The sequence below is a fragment of the Lepidochelys olivacea genome (genome assembly GCF_965140295.1).
Source record: "Lepidochelys olivacea isolate rLepOli2 genome assembly, chromosome: 1".
In the NCBI taxonomy this organism is placed as follows: domain Eukaryota; kingdom Metazoa; phylum Chordata; order Testudines; family Cheloniidae; genus Lepidochelys; species Lepidochelys olivacea.
In genome coordinates, this window is record NC_140411.1 from 17,028,817 (window position 1) to 17,056,019 (window position 27,203).

Below are 27,203 nucleotides of genomic sequence, written 5' to 3' on the forward strand. Positions count from 1 at the left end.
CTTCTTGTAAGTTTCCTTTTTGTGTTTAAGCTCACTGAAGATTTCTCTGTTAAGCCAAGCTGGTCGCCTGCCATATTTGCTCTTCTTTCTGCACATTGGGATGGTTTGTTCCTGCACCCTCAATAAGAGCAATGCAATTAACTCCTGTATCTTACGTGCACCCCACTCCTGTTAATACACCCCCAGTATATTAGCATTTTTTGCAACTCAGTTCAATTTGTGATCCACTGTAGCCCCTGCCCCCAATCCTTCTCAGCCCTGCTACCACCTCGCCAGATATTCCCCATTTTGCAGGGTGGTTAAAAATCAATGATTTTTTAAAAAAAAAAATCAAAAAAATCAATTTTTTAAAATTTAAATCGGATTTTTTTGATAAAAGTTTTTTCCTCAAAAAGCATATCTTAAGATAGATACTTTATAGCTCAAAGATATCTCATCATGGAATAGGGATTATAAATTCTAATTCTATAGTATGAGACAATATAGTCATGGAATGTTTAAGAAAAGTTTTGTACATGAGTTCTAACAGTTCATGGATAAGGGACCCAATTTTATGGGGTTCTAGGGGCTTCTGTATAGATCATTTAGGTTAATCTTTCTATCGACTCAGTGATCAGTCTCGACGATACCATCAGAGATGCTTCCTTTTGCAGTTCTCAAACTGTGGAGTTGTGTCTCCAGAGATAACATGCTTGTTAACGGCAAAAATGTTTTAACAGACCTCACCCCTGTTGTCCCTCTGCAAATTTTTGTACACCCAGTCAATCCCCTACCTCTCTCTAAAAGTGCAAAGTTTCAAAAAGTTCAATGAATAGAAGATGGGTGGGGGCAGAATAGATCTGGACAAGGAGAAGAAGGCGGGAGATAACTGTGAGAAGGGAGGGACAGGCAGTAGAAACAAAAGTGAAACTGCTGCAGCAGCATAGTCCAGAAGGCACTTTTATGTAGAAAATCGAGGATTAAATCGAGTCTTCCGGACTAGTGATTTCAATTAAATCCACGCTGCCATTTTGTAATTGTGCTTCTCATTTTATTCCTTCCTAAGTGCAGCGCTTTTCACTTGCCTTTACTGAATTTCATCGTTCAGACCCATTGTCCAGTTTCTCAAGGACACACTGAATTGCAACCCTCTCCGCCGGCAGGCCCGCAGCTCCCTCCTGTGCCCATTTTAGAAGTGTAGGCTCCCCCTAATTATCCAAGTCATTAATGAACACAGTGAACCGTCCCGCCCCAGGACAGACCCCCTGTGGGATCCCACCACCTCCTCCCAGTTTGGCAGCAAACCCACGGATCGCTACTCCTTGAGCCCGGTCCCGCAGCCTGCTGTGGAGATTGCACCTGGATCTCATCTCCCTAGGGTGCCCGCAGCCTGGCTGAAATCAAGTGTCAGGTCTTCTCCCCCACCTAAAAGCCCCAGGCAAGCGACCTTAAATCCCAGCTCAGAACAGCTGTAAAAGGGGGAAGTCACTGTCCCAGCCCCCCGCGCTGCACCTGATCCTCCCTGGACACACACACACACACACACACGGCTCCCTCCCTGGGCATGAGTCTCAGCCAGCGCAGGCGCAAGCTGCCTGCCCCCCCGGCAGCCCCTCCCCGTGGAGGCCGGGCGGCGCTGCTGCCTGGAGCCGGCACACGGCGTTGCAGCTGCAGAGCGGAGGCAACATCTGGCCGCTCCGCCGCTGACCGAGCCGCTCTCGGGACAAGCCCAGCCAGCAGGTGAGGGGCGCAGCGGGGGCGGGCCGGGCTCTGCTCTCGCAGGCTGCAGGGCCACCCGCTCTGGGCATCAGACCCAGGCACGGGCGCCCTGGCCATGCACCGGGCGCCCAGCTCGGCAAATGCACCGCCGCGGGGAAGTGGCGTGGAGCTGGAAGGGGCCGCTGCGGGAGCCAGCGTGTTGCCATTTGCATGGAGTGTCCCTCCCCCAGCCTAAAAATCCTCCTCCAGGTGCAGGGGCGGGGGTGCCTGGCTGCCTGGGGGGCGGGGGGGGGATGTTTTCCCACCAAAGAGCCAGCGTTCAAGGGCAACGACTAGAGAAATGCGGAGTCTGGTGCCTGCCTGGCTCCGAGGGGGGAGGGGAGCATCCCCCCCCCGTGTCTATTCTTCTGCGGCTGGTTGCGGGGTCTCCGGCTGGGTTTCCATGTGTTCCCAAGTTTGCGGCGTGCCTGTCAGGCCGCAGGAGCCGCAGAAGTGTTCTGCCTCCGCCCTGGGCTCGGGCAGGCTGGTGGGTGCTGGGTTAGGATCTTCCCTTGAACTCCCCGGTCAAAGGGCAGCTCGCCTCAGGCCATGAGACCCTCGGCACACGGCAGAGCAAGAGCTCTTGGAGTAAGTGGCCTTGCTGGTGTTTGCCCAGGGATTTCATGTGCGCTCCTCCCTGCAGCCTGTGGGAGCCTTTTCCAAATTTAAACACCCTATCCACTACCTAGGGGAGGCAACAGCCATCGCCATGCCAGCCCACCCAGCGCGAATGCAGAGCCTAAGGAGCTGATGCTTGGGGTAAAATGGCGAGGGGGAGCTGTTCTGGGTGACAAGTGGAGCGGTCCCAGAGCTGAGGGCCCTCTGCTGATGAGAATCCCCTGCCGCCAGAGGTCCCCAATTCAGGAATACTGCATAGCTAATTAAGTACCTAACTTTAGATACGAGTATTCCCACTCAAGTCAACCGTGCTCCTGTGCTTCAAGTTAAGCATCTGCGTAGGTACGTTGCTGAACTGGGGCCTTAGCCTCCTGGGACCGTCTACACAGCAGAAACACCCCGAAAGGCAGGGAGTCTGAGGGCCTACAAATAGCAGTGCAGACGTTTGGACTCGGGCTGGAGCCCAGGCTCCGAGACCCTCCCCACTCGTTGGGTTTCCAGGCTGGGGCTGAAGCCCGAGCTTGGGCTCTGACACGGGCAGCAGCCGCTAGCAACAGGGGAACATTTTTGGCAAAAAAGCCTAATGTAGATACCCATCCGGAGATCCCCATGCACTGTCCTGTGTTAGGGCAACTATGGGTCCTGCTGCTGCCTGCTCTGACCAGGGGTCTGATTCACGGAGTTGCTGAGCACCCCCACCTCCAGCTGAAGTCAGTGGGAGCTGCAGCCTGCAGTGTGTGACACCTCGGAAAGTCAGGCCCCGGTAGTTAAAATGCCCGCAACTACCAGCCCTGCTACTGCCAGAGGGAAACTTTTGGTAAAGAAGCCTCAGATAGACTTCCCCTTAGACAGCTAGGAGCCAGGTACGCTGCCCGCTCTGTAGGGATCACAGGTACAAATGCACACAACTAATTTACCTGCCTTGCATGTCCTGCAGGGTGTGGCTTACATGCTTGGCACTCAGATTTATCACCAAGAACAGAACTGCCTATTCGCTCCTCAGTGTTCTGAGCTTTGTGGTGAGGGAAAGTAAGCGGTTTGTTTGGGGATGGGGTGGGGGTGAATAATCAGACACGAACCAGAGGTAAAAGCAGGGCAGTGATCAGGAAACTTCCTGTTAAATTCTCTGGCTGCTTTTTCTTGCTGCATCTGTCTGGCTGGAGTAGGGAGGAGGACAGGGAAAGTGCTCGTGGACCACTCTAAAAAGAGGTATGTTTCTGGAAAGGGGCAGGGGCGTGTTTGTGTGTCGCCACATGGCCGAGCTGGTGTTTTATCTGGCAGGTGGCGGTGTTCCAGCTGCCTGATTTTTATGGCTACACAGTTGTGTAACCAACAGAGATTTCAGAGGGCCATGCTGTATGTGCTGGTGCTTGTTAGCATAGCAATCTTCCATGGGGCTGACTTTGTGCTTGAGTCAGCACAAGGCAATCCTCTCTCTAGGTAACCGATTACTCTGGCTGAAATCACATGCACAAGTAACATCTCCTGCTGCGAGCGTCTACAGCCAGATCATCCCAGGATTGGACCCTTGGTGGTGGTCATGATGGAAGGTCAAAGACAAAAGAGCTGGCACAGAGCTAAGAACCAGGGACCCTGGCCAGATGTGTGTCTGTCCAGCTGCGTGGCAGATCCACAGAGAAAGGCCACTGGCTGCTGTTCACAGCTAATGAATTTAGTCTTTCTGCTTAAGCTGTAGAATCTGTGCTTTGAAGCTAAAGACTGAGGGTTTGATTCCTGTTGACGGCCCCTCCAGAGAGCTGATTATCCTTGGAAGAGGTGCAGGTGGTGTACTTTGTAGCACTCAGCTGAGCGGAAGGAGAATCTCCATTAGCTGTTAGCAGTACAGGGTCTATGACCCAACATTGAATAATTATAAATATTTGTTGTAGAGGGGAGCAGTGTGCGTGCATGTGCATGGTTGCATGCACACACACAACAGTATATTACATGTTTGCTCTCTAGCTATGCACATATTACATGCATGCTTCTTGTTTGCTTGACTCGTAGGGTAATAGTTATTCCTGCATGCATGGGATGTCTTTTGAAACATGTGCTGTTTGTCCAGACTCCTTATCTCTGGCAGGAGAGAGTGGAGGAGTAGAGAACTACCTAGCTGAAGAGCACAGCAGAGGTGAAACTGAAAATACAGGGCTGGGTTATTCTTGAGGTAGCTCTTGTTACATCACCATCCAGAGAAACAGGCCATTTTGGTGACTTGTGTGAGGAAAAAGAAAAGGAGGACTTGTGGCACCTTAGAGACTAACCAATTTATTTGAGCATAAGCTTTTGTGAGCTACAGCTCACTTCATCAGATGCATTCAATGGAAAATACAGTGGGGAGATTTATGTACGTAGAGAACATGAAACAGTGGGTGTTACCATACACACCGTAACCAGAGTGATCACTTAAGGTGAGCTATTGCCAGCAGGAGAGCAGGGTGGGGGGAAAACCTTTTGTAGTGATAATCAAGGTGGGCCATTTCCAGCAGTGACAAGAACATCTGAGGAACAGTGGGGGGTGGTAAGGGGGAATAAACATGGGGAAATAGTTTTTACTTTGTGTAATGACCCATCCACTCCCAGTCTCTATTCAAGCCTAAGTTAATTGTATCCAGTTTGCAAATTAATTCCAATTCAGCAGTCTCTCCTTGGAGTCTGTTTTTTGTTGAAGAATTGCCACTTTTAGGTCTCAGAGTAACAGCCGTGTTAGTCTGTATTTGCAAAAAGAAAAGGAGTACTTGTGGCACCTTAGAGACTAACCAATTTATTTGAGCATGAGCTTTCGTGAAGTGAGCTGTAGCTCACGAAAGCTCATGCTCAAATAAATTGGTTAGTCTCTAAGGTGCCACAAGTACTCCTTTTCTTTTCACTTTTAGGTGTGTAATTGAGTGACCAAAGAGATTGAAGTGTTCTCCGACTGGTTTTTCAATGTTATAATTCTTGATGTCTGATTTGTGTCCATTTATTCTTTTACGTAGAGACTGTCCAGTTTGGCCAATGTACATGGCAGAGGGGCATTGCTGGCACATGATGGCATATATCACATTGGTAGATGCGCAGGTGAACGAGCCTCTGATAGTGTGGCTGATGTGATTAGGCCCTAGGATGGTGTCCCCTGAATAGATATGTGGACACAGTTGGCAACGGGCTTTGTTGCAAGGATAGGTTCCTGGGTTAGTGGTTCTGTTGTGTGGTTGCTGGTGAGTATTTGCTTCAGGTTGGGGGGCTGCCTGTAAGCAAGGACTGGCCTGTCCCCCAAGATCTGTGAGAGTGATGAGTCATCCTTCAGGATAGGTTGTAGATCCTTGATGATGCATTGGAGGGGTTTTAGTTGGGGGCTGAAGGTGGTGGCTAGTGGCGTTCTGTTATTTTCTTTGTTAGGCCTGTCCTGTAGTAGGTGACTTCTGGGTACTCTTCTGGCTCGCTCTGTCACGTTCACCTGCACATCTACCAATGTGATATATGCCATCATGTGCCAGCAATGCCTCTCTGTATTTCTTCTGAGGTCCCTTTGCTAGATAAACCACTACCCTGCTGCTGCCCCAAATTATTTAGTCTGTGCCTGGCTTTTACAGTAGCAAGCTCAGTCAGAGGCACTATGATACCAGAATTGAATATGGAGTCCCTGAACTGCCCATCTATCTAAGGTTCTTATATGGCTCCCATTACTGCGGTATCTGAGTGCCTCACAATCTTTCAATGCATTCATCCTCCCAACACCCCTGTGAGGTTATGAAAGTGCTGTTATCCCCATTTTACAGACTGGGAACTGCAGCAAAGACAGGCTAGGTGACATGCCCAGGCTCACACAGGAAGTTTGTAGCAGAGCAGGCAATCAACCCTGATCTCCCACGTTTCCGCTGCTGGTCCTGTGGGCCTGCCTGTGCATGCATGAAACGATTTAGGAGAAGACCCTGTACGTCTGAAGTCAGCAAAATTCACACTTTAGGAGCATAAAGGTCGGCATGGCCCATGAAGGGAAGGGCACCGTGGAAAGCTTTCTGCTCAAGGCATATTACATTTCTGACTTCACATTGTGCAAATATTATTTCACTTCTGGCACCCTTGTGATGTCCAGCCACATCACCTACCTAAGGGACGGCTTTGAATTTACCTCTTTATAAAACAATAGAAACACCTAGGAAATCAAAACCTCCTCACGTTAAGAGCCTGTTAGATTCCCAGGCTTTAGGTCGGGCCCTATGAGAATGTTCAGATTGTCCTTCCCTGACTTTTGAGTGCAACCATAGCTCTGGCCACTGGTGCATGTTGGTTACCAGACAATCTCTAGTTACAAAAAGAAAAGGAGGACTTGTGGCACGTTGGAGGCTAACAAGTTTATTTGAGCATAAGCTTTCGTGAGCTACAGCTCACTTCATTGAATGCATCTGATGAAGTGAGCTGTAGCTCACGAAAGCTTATGCTCAAATAAATTGGTTAGTCTCTAAGGTGCCACAAATACTCCTTTTCTTTTTGTGGATACAGACTAACACTGCTGCTACTCTGAAACCTGTCTCTAGTTACATGCTCACAGCTGGTTATTTCCAGGAGTCCCTGCCTCCTTCCCTGAGCACTGTCTACCCCAGGTTCTTTTCTGCAGAACTGCTGCCAAGCCATTCAGTCCGTAGTCTGTAGCAGTGAATGGGATTCTTCCATCCTAAGTGCAGGACTCTGCACTTGTCCTTTGTTGATCCTCATCAGATTTCTTTTGGCCCAATCCTCCAATTTGTCTAGGTCACTCTGGACCCTATCCCTACCCTCCAGCATATTCTCCCCCCCCACCCACCCACAGCTTAGTGTCATCTGCAAACTTTCTAAGGGTGCAATCCCCAGAGTCAGCTCCTGTAACTCTAGCAGGGGGATAGCGGCCTCTTCCCTTCCCCCCTCAACTCTTTGGTGCTGTCAGCCCCTCCTCACATCTTACGACTATCTCAAGCAGAAGTCTCCTCTAACTGCATCCTATAGGATATGACCCTGGGGGTGAGGTCCTGAGCATCCTTATCTTGTGCTCTGGGGTCACAGGGCTAGTTTGGCAGGCTCTCTCCGCAGCATCCCAAAGCCTTGTGGGAAGTTCTAGGAGCATGGGCGGCCACAGGCCTGCTCTACAACACAGGGATAAAAGTCCTCCACCCTCGCTAGGTCCCAGAGCTCAGGCTGCAGCCCAAGCATCTACACAGTGATTTTTCAGCTCTGGTTGACCCAGGCCAGCCGCAGGTTTTATCCCTATGTAGACCTAGCTTTAGGGGCCTCGACAGTGCTTGGATGCAGCAGGGAGAGCTGCTCCCGCTACCCTGACTCAAGCACTTCCAGTTGATTAGAGACAATGGGCCAAGATTGCACCAGGGGAGAATGGGGGCAGCTCTATTGAGTTCTTTGGCACTCCCTTCATTTGCACCAGCTGAGATTCTGTGTGTGTGTGTCCCATCCCTCCCATTCCCCACTGCAGCAAAGTTAGCCCTTTCCTGCCTTTAGTTTTCTCATTCACCTCATTGCTATGTATGTAGCTGGGGCCACTTTAATACTGACCTTGTGCTAAATCTAAAGCAAACCTCTGCTGGAGTAGAGTCATTGTGTTAAACAGTAGGCCTGATTCTCCAGCCTTGGGATATGGGTAGCTCCCCTTGATTACAATGGAAACAGGAATTACTACCTTCATGCTTCTGACCTAACTCTTCTCCACCCTTTTTCTTTCAGCAGGGGTTTTTCTCCACCTGCCCCAAAAAGCAAGATTTTTCTTTATTGGGAAGAGAGTAGGGGTTTTGTCTACACTGTGAAGTTGTCGACAAAACTTTTGTCTTTCACAAGTACTTAAAGCCCCCCCACGAAAGACAAGTTTTGCCAACACAAGTGGCAGTGTGAACACGGCTTTGTTGGCAGGAGCGCTCTTGCGGAGCTGGAAGTATTTGGTTGGCAAAAGTGCCGACAAAGTACTGACAAAGAGCATTTACATGCTGACTTTTAGCAACAAGGCTGTGGCAACACAGCCTTGTTGCTAAAAGCTGCATGGTGTAGACAAGCCCTAAGATATCCTTTTTTCTGTTTCTTTCCCTTTAGATGTAGCCTGTTAATCTCCCAGGCTTCCCCCTCGCGATGTGGATTGACACTTACCTTCTAATTTTTATTGAACTGCTGCTACAAATCACTGTACCTGTCTTGGAATTACTGTGGGGTGGGGAGCCTGCATCCTTAGGGCTAGAGAAGATACCTTTGCAAGGCATAGTCATACTGACCCAGGGGTCTAGCTGGATGATGATCTGAGCATGGGACCTGTTTGTTGAACCTGATCCAACTCCTGTTATCTTTAGTGGAAGTTGGACTGGGTCCTTGGTCTACTCTGGAGCAAACGTGCTATGTATATTTATGGTGCGTTATAGATGGTTTATGATACTCTGACTTTTTCCCCCTAGAAAGCATCATACAATGTAATGTCTTTTTCTATCCCCTGACATGCCCAGAGGTGGTGAATTTTTATTACTTGTGCCATTTATTATCCCACCATATAATTTTATCCTGCTCCCTTTAATCATTCCAGGCAGTGTAACTCTAAACCTATTTCTTCACCAAGTGTCCTAATGCTCTGGAGCAGGAGAGTGGGGTGGGGGGAGAGAACCTTTTGTAGTGATTTGTGTGCATAAAAACATCTTTATGCATCCGATGAAATGAGCTGTAGCTCACGAAAGCTTATGCTCAAATAAATTGGTTAGTGGAGTACCCAGACCAGGAGAGGGCATTCAGGTAATTTGGGAAAGCCCTTCCCTCTCCTTAGTAGTGTCAAGGGAGGAGATCCATGCATTTGTGACCTCCTGCTGAGGAACAGAGAGGGGATTTGAGAGTTTGTATCAATAACTTAAGGGTGAACCAACATTAAAGGGATATTATCCCCAAACTAAGCATTATAAACACAGGTTTCAGAGTAACAGCCGTGTTAGTCTGTATTCGCAAAAACAAAAGGAGTACTTGTGGCACCTTAGAAACTAACCAGCTTATTTGAGCATAAGCTTTCGTGAGCTACAGCTCACTTCATCGGATGCATCCTGTGGAAAATACAGAAGATGTTTTTATACACACACAAAGCATGAAAAAATACCTCCCCCCACCCCACTCTCCTGCTGGTAAATAGCTTATCTAAAGTGATCACTCTCCTTCCAATGTGTATGATAATCAAGGTGGGCCATTTCCAGCACAAATCCAGGGTTTAACAAGAAAGTCTGAGGAACGGGAGGGGGGTTAGGAAAACAAGGGGAAACAACCTAACCCCCCTCCCGTTCCTCAGACGTTCTTGTTAAACTCTGGATTTGTGCTGGAAATGGCCCACCTTGATTATCATACACATTGTAAGGAGAGTGGTCACTTTAGATAAGCTATTTACCAGCAGGAGAGTGGGGTGGGGGGAGGTATTTTTTCATGCTTTGTGTGTGTATAAAAACATCTTCTGTATTTTCCACAGGATGCATCCGATGAAGTGAGCTGTAGCTCACGAAAGCTTATGCTCAAATAAGCTGGTTAGTTTCTAAGGTGCCACAAGTCCTCCTTTTCTTTTTGCGAATACAGACTAACATGGCTGTTACTCGGAAACCTATCTTATATATATATTCAGCCCCTCCAACCCTTCAACAGCAGCTTCTTGCCCCAGGAAAAACCCTCTGGCAGCTAAGGCCTTGCTAAGGAAGGCATGTCCCGGAAAGCCCAGCACAGTCAGTCTGTGCAGAGCTGGTTTTACCAGTTTTCTAGGGCTGTGTGAACAGTGCTCCAGGGGGTACCGGCTGGCTTACAAAGCAGCCAGTAAGCAATTAAGGGCTTGATCCTGCAGTTCTTACGCAAGTATAACTCTCATCAAAGTGAGTGGGACACTGGCTCAGGTGAAGGCTGCAAGATCAAGGCCTTATGCAAGGTGCCGAGGTGCCTTGCACCTGTTGCTGGGGTCTAGCGTCAGCCCGTGCGGCTATGAAGTCGCCCAGCTGATCATTTCCTAGGCCAGAAGTGGGTAAACTACGGCCCGTGGGCCACATCTGGCCCGCGGGACCGTCCTGCCCAGCCCATGAGCTCCTGGCCGGGGAGGCTAGCCCCTGGCCCCTCCCCCACTGTTCCCCCTTCACTGCAGCCACGTGGCCGCACGGGCAGGGCTCTGCGTAGCGGGGCTGCGTGGTCATGCAGGACAGTGCGTCTGGCTCCGGCTGTGCGGCTCCAGACATGCTGCTCTGAGTGGCATGGTAAGGGGGCCGGGACCAGGGGGTTGGATATGGGGCAGGGGGTCCCGGGGGGCAGACAGGGAGCAGGGGGCGGTTGGATGGGGCAGAGGATGGGGAACGGGGGGGTTGGATGGGGGTAGAGTCCTGGGGGGTGGTCGAGGCGGGGGGGGGTCCTGGGAGAGGACGGCCAGGGGACAAGGAGTAGGAGGGGTTGGATGGGTGGGGGGGTTCTGAGGGGGCAGGAAGTGAGAGGGGTCGGATGGGGGCGGGGGCCAGGCTGTTTGGGGAGGCACAGCCTTCCCTACCCGGCCCTCCATAGAGTTTTGCACCCCGATGTGGCCCTTGAGCCGAAAAGTTTGCCCACCCCTGTCCTAGGCTCTTCCTGGCGATGTCTCACAGCAGGGTGCTATTTATATTGGGGTGGGGTGAGGCGAGGCAGGGGAGTGAACAGAATTAGTGGTCATGAGAGAGTCTGATGTAATCCAAAGCAAACTTCTCCAGTGCCTAGGGAAGTGAAATTCTCTGACTTGTCATGGGTAAGTCTCAGGGGATCCTTGTGACATGCTTGTCTTCTGTAGGGTTGCTGCAGGCATGTGGGGTGCTTAGAGACACTCTCTGTCCTTTCTAGGCCCAGGTGGGACCCTGTCATAAATATAAAGGGAAGGGTAAACCCCTTTGAAATCCCTCCTGGCCAGGGGAAAGCTCCTCTCACCTGTAAAGGGTTAAGAAGCTAAAGGTAACCTCGCTGGCACCTGACCAAAATGACCAATGAGGAGACAAGATACTTTCAAAAGCTGGGAGGAGGGAGAGGAACAAAGGGTCTGTCTGTAGTCGTCTTGGCCGGGGACAGAACAGGAATGGAGTCTTAGAACTTTTAGTAAGTAATCTAGCTAGGTATGTGTTAGATTATGATTTCTTTAAATGGCTGAGAAAAGAATTGTGCTGAATAGAATAACTATTTCTGTCTGTGTATCTTTTTTGTAACTTAAGGTTTTGCCTAGAGGGGTTCTCTATGTTTTTTTAATCTAATTACCCTGTAAGATATATACCATCCTGATTTTACAGGGGGGATTTCTTTATTTCTATTTACTTCTATTTTTTATTAAAAGTCTTCTTGTAAAACACTGAATGCTTTTTCATTGTTCTCAGATCCAAGGGTTTGGGTTTGTGGTCACCTATGCAAATTGGTGAGGCTTTTTATCCAACATTTCCCAGGAAAGGGGGGGTGCAAGTGTTGGGAGGATTGTTCATTGTTCTTAAGATCCAAGGGTCTGGGTCTGTGGTCACCTATGCAAATTGGTGAGGCTTTTTACCAAACCTTGTCCAGGAAGTGGGGTGCAAGGTTTTGTGAAGTATTTTGGGGGGAAGGACGCGTCCAAACAGCTCTTCCCCAGTAACCAGTATTAGTTTGGTGGTGGTAGCGGCCATTCCAAGGATAACGGGGGTAATATTTGTTACCTTGGGGAAGTTTTGACCTAAGCTGGTAAGATAAGCTTAGGAGGTTTTTCATGCAGGTCCCCACATCTGTACCCTAGAGTTCAGAGTAGGGGAGGAACCTTGACATGGTGGCACAGTGGTGGGATTAACCTGAAATCATTTTGAGATCCAGTTGAGATTTTTTGAACTAGAAATACAGATTTTAAAAAGGAATTTTTAGGAAGTCCAGAAGGCAGCTTTGAAACTGAAAGCAGCTTGGTTTCTCTCTGCTTTGTGGCCAAGCAGAGACAAAAGGGGATTATCTTGTGAATTGCAGGTTTTCTTTGCCTGGAGGCAGGGTACTTAACTCCTGCAGGGAAATTCACAGTCTTCCAACCCAGAGGTTTTTTTTTTTTTCTTTTCTTCCTAAAAGTAAATAGGGGGTGTGTGCTCTACCCATTTGCCTGGAGACAAAAGTGGCAGGGTTTTTTTTAGGATTTTGATTTTTTTTTTTTTGTTTTACAAGGAGCACAGGTTTGAAAAGAAATTTTTTTTCTTCTTTGGGCTGGGTAAGCAGGTTTCCAAGTAGTTGGAGGTTTTTTGCTTTAATTTGGGCCCAGAGCAGAGACAAGGGAATTGTCTTTTTCTGTAGGCTGACAATCACTATCAGAGAATAGGTATTCTATTCCAGCACAGCAAAATTTTACAGCCAAGTTTTGTTTGTTTATTTCTAAACCTCGGGTGTAAAGTTAGTTAAAAACAGAGAGGTTAGAATGGCCAAATCCTCAGCTCGACTACAGCTGGAATTAGCCAAATTTCAGGCTGAGGAAAAACAAAGGGAACATGAAAGACAGATAGAACTCATGCGGCTGAAGGAGGAGGAGAAGGAAAAAGAGAGGAAGCATGTGGAGGAGATGGAGAGGATAAAGGCCCAGCAGAATATACCAACAAACCCTAGCAATCCTTCTCCAGGTACCACTTCCCATCCCAGAAAGTTCCCCACCTACAAGGCAGGTGATGATACTGAGGCCTTCTTAGAAAACTTCGAAAGGGCCTGCCTTGGGTACAACATCTCTACTGACCAATACATGGTAGAGCTGAGGCCGCAGCTCAGTGGACCCTTAGCTGAGGTGGCAGCTGAAATGCCTAAAGAACACATGAACAAGTATGAACTGTTTAAATCCAAGGCGAGAGTCAGAATGGGGATAACACCCGAGCAGTCTCGTCGGAGGTTCAGAGCCCTAAGGTGGAAACCAGACATGTCATTTACCCGACATGCCTACCACATTGGAAAACATTGGGATGCCTGGATATCAGGAGCAAGTGTTGAATCTCCAGTAAATTTGCCCTTCCTAATGCAAATGGAACAATTCTTAGAGGGTGTTCCTGAGGAAATAGAAAGATACATCCTAGATGGGAAACCCAAAACTGTAATTGAGGCAGGAGAGATTGGAGCCAGATGGGTGGAGGTGGCAGAGAAGAAGAAAACTGGTCGCAGTTGGAGCGGAGACCAGTCTCGTCGGAGGTTCAGAGCCCTAAGGTGGAAACCAGACATGTCATTTACCCGACATGCCTACCACATTGTAAAACATTGGGATGCCTGGATATCAGGAGCAAGTGTTGAATCTCCAGTAAATTTGCCCTTCCTAATGCAAATGGAACAATTCTTAGAGGGTGTTCCTGAGGAAATAGAAAGATACATCCTAGATGGGAAACCCAAAACTGTAATTGAGGCAGGAGAGATTGGAGCCAGATGGGTGGAGGTGGCAGAGAAGAAGAAAACTGGTCGCAGTTGGAGCGGAGACCAGAAGGGACCACCCCAGACCACACCCTATTACCGGGGGCCGCCCAAAGCCCCACCTACCTCCCAAAGAACCCTCCAGACCCCTTATCGTCCCACCACCCCGTTCTCCAGCAACCCTCCTCGCCCCAGTGACCCGTCAGCTGGACGATGTTTTAAGTGTAACGAGCTGGGGCATGTAAAGGCCAACTGCCCCAAGAACCCCAACAGATTACAGTTCATTGCACCGGAATCACACCAGAGGTCCACAGGCCCAGATACCTCCCAGATACCCTTGGAGCGGAGGGAAACTGTGAGTGTGGGTGGGAAGAAGGTCACCACGTGGAGGGACACCGGAGCACAAGTGTCAGCTATCCATGCTTCCTTAGTGGACCCCAATTTAATCAACCCAGAGATCCAAGTGACGATTCAACCCTTCAAGTCCAACTCTTTCAATTTGCCTACAGCCAAGTTGCCTGTCCAGTACAAGGGCTGGTCAGGAATGTGGACTTTTGCAGTCTATGATGATTATCCCATCCCCATGCTGTTGGGGGAAGACTTGGCCAATCATGTGAAGCAGGCCAAGAGGGTGGGAATGGTCACCCGCAACCAGGCTAAACAAGCCGTGAGGCCTAGCTCTGTTCCGGAAACTTCTATCAGGACCCAGTCAGAGGTGATGGACCTGGACCCCAGGCCAATGTCTGCAACAGCAGTAGTGGATCCAGTCCCAGAGACCCAGACGGAACCAGTCCCAGAACCGGAACCAGCCGAACAACCAACACCAGACCCCGTGTCAGCACTGAATCCAGTACTTGCAACCTCAACACCAGAGGGCCCCACCGAACCTGAACTGGCAGCAGCCGATAACCCTACACAAGAGGCTCAGCCGGAGCCTGAATCCCAACATAGTACACCAGCGGAGAGCGGTTCACAGTCAACAGAAACAGCTCCATCCCCTATATCGCTTCCAGAGGGACCAAGCCTAGGTCCACAATCCCATGAGGAACTGATGTCTCCAGCATCAAGGGAACAGTTCCAGACCGAACAGGAAGCAGATGAAAGCCTCCAGAGAGCTTGGACGGCGGCACGGAGCAACCCACCGCCTCTCAGCTCTTCTAATCGATCCAGGTTTGTTGTAGAAAGAGGACTTTTATACAAGGAAACTCTTTCTGGGGGACACCAGGAAGACTGGCATCCTCAGAGACAGTTGGTAGTTCCAACTAAATACCGGGCCAAGCTCTTGAGCTTAGCCCATGATCACCCTAGTGGCCATGCTGGGGTGAACAGGACCAAAGACCGTTTGGGGGGGTCATTCCACTGGGAGGGAATGGGCAAGGATGTTTCTACCTATGTCCAGTCTTGTGAGGTGTGCCAAAGAGTGGGAAAACCCCAAGACCAGGTCAAAGCTCCTCTCCAGCCACTCCCCATCATTGAAGTTCCATTTCAGCGAGTAGCTGTGGATATTCTGGGTCCTTTTCCGAAAAAGACACCCAGAGGAAAGCAGTACATACTGACTTTCATGGATTTTGCCACCCGATGGCCGGAAGCAGTAGCTCTAAGCAACACCAGGGCTAAAAGTGTGTGCCAGGCACTAGCAGACATTTTTGCCAGGGTAGGTTGGCCCTCTGACATCCTCACAGATGCAGGGACTAATTTCCTGGCAGGAACTATGAAAAACCTTTGGGAAGCTCATGGGGTAAATCACTTGGTTGCCACTCCTTACCATCATCAAACAAATGGCATGGTGGAGAAGTTTAATGGAACTTTGGGGGCCATGATACGTAAATTCGTAAATAAGCACTCCAATGATTGGGACCTAGTATTGCAGCAGTTGCTCTTTGCCTACAGAGCTGTACCACATCCCAGTTTAGGGTTTTCCCCATTTGAACTTGTATATGGCCGTGAGGTTAAGGGGCCATTGCAGTTGGTGAAGCAGCAATGGGAGGGATTTACACCTTCTCCAGGAACTAACATTCTGGACTTTGTAACCAACCTACAAAACACCCTCCGAACCTCTTTAGCCCTTGCTAGAGGAAACTTAAAGGATGCTCAAAAAGAGCAAAAAGCCTGGTATGATAAACATGCCAGAGAGCGTTCCTTCAAAGTAGGAGACCAGGTCATGGTCTTAAAGGCGCTCCAGGCCCATAAAATGGAAGCATCGTGGGAAGGGCCATTCGTGGTCCAGGAGCGCCTGGGAGCTGTTAATTATCTCATAGCATTCCCCACCTCCAACCGAAAGCCTAAGGTGTATCATATTAATTCTCTAAAGCCCTTTTATTCCAGAGAATTAAAGGTTTGTCAGTTTACAGCCCAGGGAGGAGACGACGCTGAGTGGCCTGAAGGTGTCTACTACGAAGGGAAATGTGCTGGTGGTGTGGAAGAGGTGAACCTCTCCATGACCCTTGGGCGTATGCAGCGACAGCAGATCCAGGAGCTGTGCACTAGCTACGCGCCAACGTTCTCAGCCACCCCAGGACTGACTGAACGGGCATACCACTCCATTGACACAGGTAATGCTCACCCAATTAGGGTCCAACCTTACCGGGTGTCTCCTCAAGCTAAAACTGCTATAGAACGGGAGATCCAGGATATGTTACAGATGGGTGTAATCCGCCCCTCTGAAAGTGCATGGGCATCTCCAGTGGTTCTAGTTCCCAAACCAGATGGGGAAATACGTTTTTGCGTGGACTACCGTAAGCTAAATGCTGTAACTTGCCCAGACAACTATCCCATGCCACGCACAGATGAACTATTAGAGAAACTGGGAAGGGCCCAGTTCATCTCTACCTTGGACTTAACCAAGGGGTACTGGCAGGTACCGCTAGATGAATCTGCCAAGGAAAGGTCAGCCTTCATCACACATCTCGGGCTGTATGAATTTAATGTACTCCCTTTCGGGCTGCGAAATGCACCCGCCACTTTCCAAAGACTTGTAGATGGTCTCCTAGCGGGATTAGGAGAATATGCAGTCGCCTACCTTGACGATGTGGCCATATTTTCGGATTCCTGGGCAGACCACCTGGAACATCTACAAAAAGTCCTTGAGCGCATAAGGGAGGCAGGACTAACTGTTAAGGCTAAGAAGTGTCAAATAGGCCTAAACAGAGTGACTTACCTTGGACACCAGGTGGGTCAAGGAACTATCAGCCCCCTACAGGCCAAAGTGGATGCTATCCAAAAGTGGCCTGTCCCAAAGTCAAAGAAACAGGTTCAATCCTTCTTAGGCTTGGCCGGTTATTACAGACGATTTGTACCGCACTACAGCCAAATCGCTGCCCCACTGACAGACCTAACCAAAAAGAAACAGCCAAATGCTGTTCAGTGGACCGGAAAGTGTCAGAAGGCCTTTAACAAGCTTAAAGCGACACTCATGTCTGACCCTGTACTAAGGGCCCCAGACTTTGACAAACCGTTCCTAGTAACCACAGATGCATCCGAGCGTGGTGTGGGAGCAGTTTTAATGCAGAAAGGACCTGATCAAGAATTCCACCCTGTAGTGTTTCTCAGCAAAAAACTGTCTGAGAGGGAAAGCAACTGGTCAGTCACTGAAAAAGAATGTTATGCCATTGTCTACGCTCTGGAAAAGCTACGCCCATATGTTTGGGGACGGCGTTTCCACCTGCAAACCGACCATGCTGCACTAAAGTGGCTTCACACCGTCAAAGAAACTAACAAAAAACTTCTTCTGTGGAGTTTAGCTCTCCAAGATTTTGATTTCGACATCCAACACATCTCAGGAGCTTCTAACAAAGTGGCTGATGCACTCTCCCGTGAAAGTTTCCCAGAATCAACTGGTTAAAATCGTCCTTGAGATGTGGAAAATATTGTTAGTCTTTATGTACTTGGTAGTATATTTAGAGATGCATGTGTCTTATTAACTCTGTTTTCCTAGAGCTCCAGGAAGAAATCCCAGCCAGTGTTTCACCCTAGCTGAGATTTGGGGGGCGTGTCATAAATATAAAGGGAAGGGTAAACCCCTTTGAAATCCCTCCTGGCCAGGGGAAAGCTCCTCTCACCTGTAAAGGGTTAAGAAGCTAAAGGTAACCTCGCTGGCACCTGACCAAAATGACCAATGAGGAGACAAGATACTTTCAAAAGCTGGGAGGAGGGAGAGGAACAAAGGGTCTGTCTGTAGTCGTCTTGGCCGGGGACAGAACAGGAATGGAGTCTTAGAACTTTTAGTAAGTAATCTAGCTAGGTATGTGTTAGATTATGATTTCTTTAAATGGCTGAGAAAAGAATTGTGCTGAATAGAATAACTATTTCTGTCTGTGTATCTTTTTTGTAACTTAAGGTTTTGCCTAGAGGGGTTCTCTATGTTTTTTTAATCTAATTACCCTGTAAGATATATACCATCCTGATTTTACAGGGGGGATTTCTTTATTTCTATTTACTTCTATTTTTTATTAAAAGTCTTCTTGTAAAACACTGAATGCTTTTTCATTGTTCTCAGATCCAAGGGTTTGGGTTTGTGGTCACCTATGCAAATTGGTGAGGCTTTTTATCCAACATTTCCCAGGAAAGGGGGGGTGCAAGTGTTGGGAGGATTGTTCATTGTTCTTAAGATCCAAGGGTCTGGGTCTGTGGTCACCTATGCAAATTGGTGAGGCTTTTTACCAAACCTTGTCCAGGAAGTGGGGTGCAAGGTTTTGTGAAGTATTTTGGGGGGAAGGACGCGTCCAAACAGCTCTTCCCCAGTAACCAGTATTAGTTTGGTGGTGGTAGCGGCCATTCCAAGGATAACGGGGGTAATATTTGTTACCTTGGGGAAGTTTTGACCTAAGCTGGTAAAGATAAGCTTAGGAGGTTTTTCATGCAGGTCCCCACATCTGTACCCTAGAGTTCAGAGTGGGGGAGGAACCTTGACAGACCCCCACTGAGAGAAGGTAAATTCCTGTCAGCATCCACTGAGCGTACCTTGGTTCCTTTGTTTAAAAGAGCCGTAGCTGGGGTTCTCCACGCCCCCGACAAGGGGAAGGTAACATAGCCTCACGCAGCCGGCTTGTGTTTATTTGTGTCACGGTAGCAGCAGGGGGCCCGGTCGGAGATCAGGGCCCCATTGTGCTAGGTGCATAAGTGCACATAGTAAGAGACAGACCTTGGGGAGGTCACCGTGCAAACAGACCCCAGACGTATTATCTCCTTTCTACAGGTGGGGAACAGAGGGTACCATCTACACTGTGCTAAAGTGATAAAGGAGCCCCGGTATGGCCCCCGGCTGGCCCAAGTCAGCTGATTTGGGCTCGTGGGGCTTGGGCTGGGAGGCTATAAACTTTCAGTGTGGACGTTTGGGCTTTAGGACCCTGTGAGGGGGGAGCCTGAATGTCTATACTGCATTTTTATAGCCCTGGAGCCCCCACCCTCCTGCCAGCCTGAGTCAGATGGCCAGGGCCACCCACAGGTCTTCTATTACAGTGCCGCCATGCCCTGAGGGTCTGAGGGCTTGTCTATACGAACTTGTGTTTGTGGCAAGCTGGGGTGTCAGTCTACCTCGCACTAGTGTGCCATACACTACGTGTCCATGTGGGTCCTGCTGCCATGCACTAAAAGCTCCCTCGTGCACTTTGATCCACTCTGCTTGGAAACAGGAGTGGACCAAACTGCACTAGGGAACTTGTAGTTTGCAGCAGAAGGGTCCGCACAGACACCCAGGGCAAGGCAGTTACACCTCAGCTTGCCGCGAGCTAAGAGATTGTACAGACAAGCCCCAAGACTGTGGGTACGTCTACTGCATTGTACACCCAGGTCTGTGGACTTGTACTTGTATACTTTGTGTTCCCAAATCCGAGCTTGAGTGTCCACGCTGCCTTGTAAATCAAGGTTTACAATTTCTGGACGAGGGTCACACAGCTGTACGAATACGTCCATACTTGACTATGCAGATCTTCTGACTCAGCTCTGTGGCGTGAGCTGTGTCCACACTGCAAAATGACCGGGTTTGGACCCAAGTCATAGTGGGACTTGAGCACTGATCCAAGCCCTAGCAGAGTTCTAGGACCCAGGACCTGAATGCTTGCTGGCCCGTGTTAGGCTCATTCATGTGTGGATGGAAAGGGGGCTTGGGCTCAAACCTGAGTTAGAGCCTGGGCTAAGTGTGGACATAACCTAAGTGACTTGCCCAAGGTCACACAGGGAATCTGTGGCAGAGCCAGGAATTTAACCCAGGTCTCCTGGACCGGGTCCAGTGCCTGAACTACAATACCCTCTTCCCCTCTCTCTCTCTTAGGGACTGTTGTGTGAGGAACTCCTGACCCCTAGGAACTATTGCTCAGATGTCAGCCTGACCCAAAATCCTTGATCCAAACCAACTCCCAAGCTTTATGACAGGTAGGTCCCAAGTTTGTAGCTCAGATCTCTCTCTCTCTCTCTCTCTGCTTTTGTTGTTTGTAGGTCGCTGTGGGTCTTTATGGATTCTGTAAAATGTCCTGCTGACTTCCCTAGGAGTGGGAGGAGGTGCTGGCCATGCTAAATTGCTGTAGATTAGCAGAAGTCTTTGAAATATGATGAGTTAAGCCCTCTTCACCCTGGCCAATGCAGGTGGCTGCTTCTTATCCACACAGGGATAAGACTTCTGTGGAGTCCTGGAGAAATCTTTTTAACACCGCCTACAACGTTTATTCACAATGGCAGGAGATGGGACACTAGATGGTGTGAGGGGGAGGGCTCTGAGTTACTGCAGAGAATTCTTTCCCCGGTATCTGGTTGCTGGGTCTTGCTCACATGCTCAGGGTCTAACTGGTCTCCATATTTGAGGTCCAAAAGGAATTTTCCCCCAGGCAGATTGGCAGAGACCCTGGGGGGTTTTCACCTTCCTGTGCAGCATGGGGTAGGAGTCACTTGCAGGTTTAAACTAGCGGAAATGGTGGATTCTCTGTGACTTAAAAAGAAAAGGAGGACTTGTGGCACCTTAGAGACTAACCAATTTATTTGAGCATAAGCTTTCGTGATGCATCTGATGAAGTGAGCTGTAGCTCACGAAAGCTTATGCTCAAATAAATTGGTTAGTCTCTAAGGTGCCACAAGTACTCCTTTTCTTTTTGCGAATACAGACTAACACGGCTGTTACTCTGATCTCTGTAACTTGATGTTTTAAAATCATGATCTGAGGATTTCAGTAACTCAGCCAGAGATTAGGGGTCTATCACAGGAATGGGTGGGTGAGGTTCTGGGGCCTGCAATGTGCAGGAGGTCAGACTCACTAGATCATCACAATAGTCAGTTCTGGCCTTAAAGTCTGTGAGAAGCAGCCCGTCACCTGAGTAACTGTTTGAGGCCTGATTCTCTCTCTAGTTACATGTGGGAGCAAGGTGCCGTGTGGCTGTCAGGGAGGTGGCTAGTGCACAAGGCCTGCAGGGGGGTTGCTGCTGTGTGGTTAAAGTCTCAGTACATGGAGTTACTGCCCCTTTATAAACCTTCCTCTGTTCACTCAGGTGACACCAGAACAGGTAGGTGACTTTTGCTCCACTAAAGTTGCCCCAGAGTTGCTGTAAAGTGAATGCCCGTCATTGGAAGGGGTGGTGAAAGGGAAGAGCTGGCCTGTACCCTGCAATGATGTACAGCTCAGATGAAGTGAGCTGTAGCTCACGAAAGCTTATGCTCAAATAAATTTGTTAGTCTCTAAGGTGCCACAAGTACTCCTTTTTCTTTTTGTGAATACAGACTAACACGGCTGCTACTCTGAAAGCTCAGGGTGGGTGTGCTTAGCAGCTAGCAAAGCCCACGCGTGCTGCTCTGGGCCGCCATGTTGAGGGGAAATGCTAAGGAGAAGCCTCAACAAACCCGTGCAGGAAAATGCCCTGCCACACTGCAGCCTGGGCAGGGGTACGGCATCCTGCCATGCCCACAAATCCTAGGCGAGGGCACACGGCCACGCCCACATGAGCTGTGCGTAGGTAAGGGGAACGGCTCCTTAGAGCTACGTAAAATGTGTCACGTGGGGGCAGGGACCTGGGCGGCCCATTCCCAAAGCAATGTGTCACCGCGTGCGGTGCGGCCCTTTGCCGTAGATGCCCCCCAGCCACAAACAAGGCTATGCCCCCGTTGTGTCCCATAGACAGAGCCTGGTGCACCTCCCGTGGCATGCCACTGCGCATATGGCCTTAACGTGATAGGTATGATCCTCAGACACTCTCCTCAGCCCGGTACGTTCTCCCTCCATCCTGGCTGGGGTGGCCAAAGAATAAATGCATGGATCCGTAGTGGGAATGCAGGCCCTGCTGTCCAGCATGGTGTGAGCTGTGGAGTGCAGAAAGGGCAGGAAGAACTTTTCAGCCCGGAAACTGCTGTAACATGGGCTGGGGCAATGTACGTTGCAGGCCCCCAGTGAGAGTCTACTATGTATGCATCTGATGAAGTGAGCTGTAGCTCACGAAAGCTTATGCTCAAATAAATTGATTAGTCTCTAAGGTGCCACAAGTCCTCCTTTTCTTTTTGCGAATACAAACTAACACGGCTGCTATTCTGAAACCTATGTACATAGTAGACTCTCACCGGGGGGCCTGGCTTGGGGAAGGTTTTACACTAGAGTTGTTGGGTTAGCCAGAACCATCCCCAAACACTGGGAGATGGTCTCACCTGGATCTGGACTTTGTGACTGGCCTACAAGGGTTGAGCTAAAACCCTGGATGCAGAGATCCTGGAACTCTGGGAATGTCCTGAACCAGAGGACACCTCCCTAGGTCTATAGTGCTGCATAATTTAACCAATGGGAAAAAAATTCATGGCCCTGCCACACCTGTGGGAGGAAAACAGCTGAGGGCGGTCCTGCAAGGATGCAGAGCTGGATAAACAGAGCATGTATCGCCATGGTGACTAAGCCAATTTAGATATCTATCAACTCTTAATTAGGGGAGTGCACCCATTGTAGTTACGCCAAGCCTGTGTTGGCATTGGGCAGTGAGTCACTACTAAAGGTTGAGCTGAGCAGATGCTTCCCCATGAGTCTGACAGCTTGGTCTTCGTTGGCTCTGTTTTCATTTGAAAGAAGAATGAAACTCTCTCTAGCCTTTGGAGTTGCAAGGAAAGTCTTCAAGATGTGACCTGCGGCAAGGATGTCTGCCTGAGTCTGCAGACAGCCTGGAACTTCCTTGTATCAGGAGCTGCCGTGGTGTGGTATATGTGTCAAATGCTGTCCATTGTAGTGGCTAGTAATGTGCCCTATCAACTCTTCAGTGTTGTGGTCCTAAAACAGTGACCTGTGATCTCTTTGGCACTGAGCTAGCAGCATGGATATTTACGGCTCTGTAAATGATTTTTACAATAGTGGGACCAAGGGTAATTGGAGGTTCAGCGTGGGCATAGCCATGTGCTATAGTTTATCTATGCTAGGAATTCTCTGGAACAGTGAAACTTCAGTTATCTGAACCCCAGACCTCTCAGTCCTGGTCCCCAAAGTCCATTATTTCCACTAAAAGCTCTTCTGCCTGACCTGAACCATTCCCCTTGCCCTCATGCCTCAATTATCTGAACAGTATATGTCGAATGTCTAGACCAGCGGCTCTCAACCTTTCCAGACTATTGTACCCCTTTCAGGAGGCTGATTTGCCTTGCATACCCGCACGTTTCACCTGATTTAAAACCTGCTTGCTGACAAAATCAGACACGAAAGTACAGAAGTGTCACAGCCCACTATTACTGAACAATGGCCGACATTCTCATTTTTACCATATAATTATAAAATAAATCAATTGGAATATAAATACTGTACTTACATGTCAGTGATCATATATAGAGCAGTATAAACTGGTCATTGGATGAAATTTTAGTTTGTGCTGACTTTGCTAGTGCTTATTATGGAGCCTGCTGATGTATCCCCTGGAAGACCTCTGAGTACCCCCAAGGGTATGCGTACCCCTGGTTGAGAACTACTGGTCCGGACTGGTGTCTGTAGGGGCCCAGTCCTGCTCCCTTTGTAGACAATGAGGCTCTTTCCATTAGCTTTAATGGGAGATTCTTTTGCAGTAGATAATACAAGTGTATGTTCAGTCCACACCTACAAAGACAACATCCCTGTATTGCCAAGGGTAACCCATATGGGTACTAACAGGGAGTTCCTGGGAAACCACCACAGCCAGGCTGGACATATCTAACAGCTTGTAAGTAACACAACTGGCCTGTATTCAAAGCAAAGCATAAGTCAGGGGATAGCTAGTGATTACAATAGGCTAATAAGTAATCAGGTCTGCTAGATGCCAAATGATCTAGACCATAAGCTCTTTAGGGCATGACCCTCAGGCTGAACTGAGACTCCGGGAATATCACAGTCCCATTACCCCAGCGCAGAAGAGAGACTCAAAGGCCTTTTCCTCTTGGGTGTCTTTAGGTGGTGAACGGGTGTGCGTGTCCACACAATCTGAATGTGGATGGGAAGAGATGTTTATATATAGGGGGTCTGAATATCCTCCAGGTCATAGTCCCCAGCCCCTTTTCCTCCCAGAATATAATTATCCAAATGCTCGTTTGTGACATTCCCTTGTGTCTTGTCTCAAGCCGGATTGAAAGCTCTCTGGGTATGGACTGTCTCTGTGTCTGTACAGTGAGGCCTGGAAGAAGATTCCTGTAATTTACCAGAGCTGTGATTTGTTACAAGCCCTGGGGAGTTACGGGCATGCTCAGAATGTGTGCTTCGTGGGCTCACTCTCTCTTTTACGGCTCCTGCTGCTGCTTGTAATTATTAACTGGCTTGTCATGAAGCAAGTGGGTCAGGGCTGCCAAGAGCACAGAGGGAGGAGATGAGGAATTGATACGCCAAGAAGTGTATTTTCCAAGGGAGGTTTATCCAGCTGCAGAGCTCAGTAATAGATGGTTCTTTACTGGTTGTATGCTGCATCTTGAGCTCTAGATCAAAAGTCATAGGGGTGAGGGGGAATCATAATAGCTTCTCCCAAATTCTGATATGTGCGTAGGGCTTTGGAGCAGCCCTCTAGGCCACGTGTGCTGTATATACAGCCTCTGTGCACAGCAAAGAGGAACGGTCCTCGGAGGTGGGCCATTATGGCCTCTCCGTTGGGGTGTGCGGGGTGGAGCCAGAAAGGAGAAGGAGCCTTCCCGTCACACCAGGCTTTAGGGGAGCTAGGCAGAGTGTTTGCTTCCTGGGCATTCAGGGGGAAGAGCTATGCTCCATGCCAAGCTCCCGCTGCAGATCCCTCTGATACCTGAGCAGGGTTAATGGGTTAGTTCCCACTGGGGCTACTGCCCGGCTGCTACCGCACAGACACAGCGGGTAGCTAATGCCAGCATTGTAGTGGGGGGTGGTTTGGGCATCTGGATGTGCAGAGATGTGTGAAGCACCCTGCTCCTACACAAGGCACAGGAGGAACTCCTTCCCCTTCCCCTGACAGAACAGCTGGGAAGGAAGGTATGGTAATTCCTGCCCTGCACAGGTTTCTCTTGTGTGGGGGAGAGGCTGTTGCCGACAGGCTTAGCTGATCCAGACAGGTTAACTGGGCTGGAAGGAGCTGGGAGTTTCGTGGAAACTTGTTTGCTGCTTTGAGCTTGGCTTTTGCCTCTTCCCAAGGGTTCCCCCTGAATTTCAGACTCAAAGAACCCCCAGATCTCCAAAGGGAAGGGGACTGGTCTTGCTTGGCGCAGTGTGGTCCAACAGGTACAGCACGGGGCGGGGTCTCTGCACTCCATGTTCTGCCACTCACCCCCTGGGTGTCCTTGGGCAAGTCACTTCACCTCTCTGGGCCACTGTTTCCCCTGCCAATTCCTTGCCTGTCTTGTCTAATTATATTGTGCGTGTGTGTACCTATGTATGTACAGCACCCAGCTTACTGGGTCTTGATCTCAGTTGGATAGATGGTAGATGCTACTGTATGGCAGATACATTTGCTCTGAACTCCCAACTTTCCCCCTCCTCGCCCCTCGGCACATCTTCATCCCTCCCTTTTCTGCACCGTGCAGCCAGCTCTTCCACGGGAAGGTGGTTTTGCTGTTACAAATTGGATGGCGGCACAGAAAGGAAGCTGTGGCTTGAGCGTAGCAGATGCGGGCAGGGTGTGAGGCAAACGGCTACACTTCAGAGCGCAGGGGACCACATGGTCGATATCTCACTGCAGAGTTCTAGGACTTTATATTGTCCGAGCACCTCACATACAGCTCGTTGGCGACAGTGTGGCGGGGGAGGCAGGTTTTATCCCCACTTCACAGGTTGGTGCTGTCAAACAAGAAGCCAGAGACCTACTTTTTCTGGCGTGCCGAGCAGACACAACTCCACTGCTATCCCTCCCATCCGGCACCAGGCAGGCAGACAACGAGTTGGGTTTTCCGCTTTTCTGCTAGATGTTTCTGTCCGTAGCCTTATTCTCCTGGCCGGCTCCCATTCCATGTGTGTTCTCGCTGATATGCAGATTGTGAGCTCTCTGGGTCCAGTCCAAGGGACTGTCTTCCTAGTGGCTTGTCTGTGCAGCATCTAGGACTACGGGGACCTGGTCTTTGCTCAGAGGATCCTTTCTCTACCACGGTGGAAAGCACCATAGTTTTCCCTGTCACTCAAGCCCATAATCTTGGCTTTGTCTTTGACTCTGCCATCATTCTCTCTCTCCCCCCCCCCCACACATCCAGGTTGTGTCTCCAGCTGTCACTTCTTCCTGCACAACCACTCAGCAATCAGACAGCAGCTCTGTGCCCATGCTGCCAAAGGTCTTGTCCAAGCCTTCATCTCAGGGCTTGACCTCATCTCCTGCTGTTTAGCCTAGCTGGCTCCTGCCATCCCTCCAGCCCATTCACAATGCTGCAGCTAAGATCATCTTCTTGGCCTGTCGCTCTGATTGTCACTCCATCTTTAAATCCCTCCATTGTCCCCCTGCCCCTTCACCTTGTCAAACATACCTTGTCCTCACTTACAAAACCCTCTACAGTTTATCCCTACTTTCCCTCTGCATCCTATTATCTTGACTCCCGAGATTTGAGCCTGTATTGCCTGAGTCCGCTTTTCTTTGACAAGCACTTTCCTGCTTTCTCTCCCTTAGGAGTGCGAAAAGCTCCAAGTCACAATCCGTAAAACCACCACCATGCCCTAGTCCCAGTCCCAGAATACAGGCAGGAGACTGCAACTTGCTAAATAAATACGTTGCTCTTACTCAGCGCTTTTCATCAGTAGATCTCAAAGCACTTTACAAAGAAGGCCAGTATTGCGATCTCCATTTTACCAGATGGGGAAACTGAGGCACAGGGTGGGACATGACTTGCCCGAAGTCACCCAGCAGGCCAGTGGCTGAGCTGGAAGAGACTGAAAGCTCCTTGAGGCGCGGACCAGCTTTTTGTTCTGTGTTTGTACAGCACCTAGCACAATGGGGTCCTGGCCCTGACTAGAGCTCCTAGGGGGTGGTGATTATTTATTATTGTACTACTGTACCTCCTAAGTCTGCCGAGGTCCAGTCCAAGGGTCTGTCCATTAGCACACCTGCCTCTACTGCTAACTGCGGAAGCATTGCTGCTGAGCATTGTGCACATCCTGTCAG

General features: G+C 49.4%; 1 protein-coding gene across 6 annotated transcripts in view; it reads left to right on the forward strand.

The window, feature by feature from the left end:
* The first annotated feature begins 1,579 nt into the window (after window positions 1-1,579).
* The window catches only part of CAPN5 (calpain 5), a 140,671-nt gene continuing 115,047 nt past the window's right edge, over window positions 1,580-27,203 (forward strand). For 2 of the 6 annotated variants that reach the window (XM_084617920.1, XM_084617919.1), the window contains exons 1-2: window positions 1,590-1,719; window positions 19,967-20,067. The gene's annotated coding sequence lies outside the window, so the exon portion shown is untranslated. Of the gene's footprint in view, window positions 1,720-15,543; window positions 16,251-16,287; window positions 17,922-19,966; window positions 20,068-27,203 lie in introns of those variants that run through there. The other 4 variants (XM_084617924.1, XM_084617921.1, XM_084617922.1 and 1 more) reach the window with 4 other exon arrangements.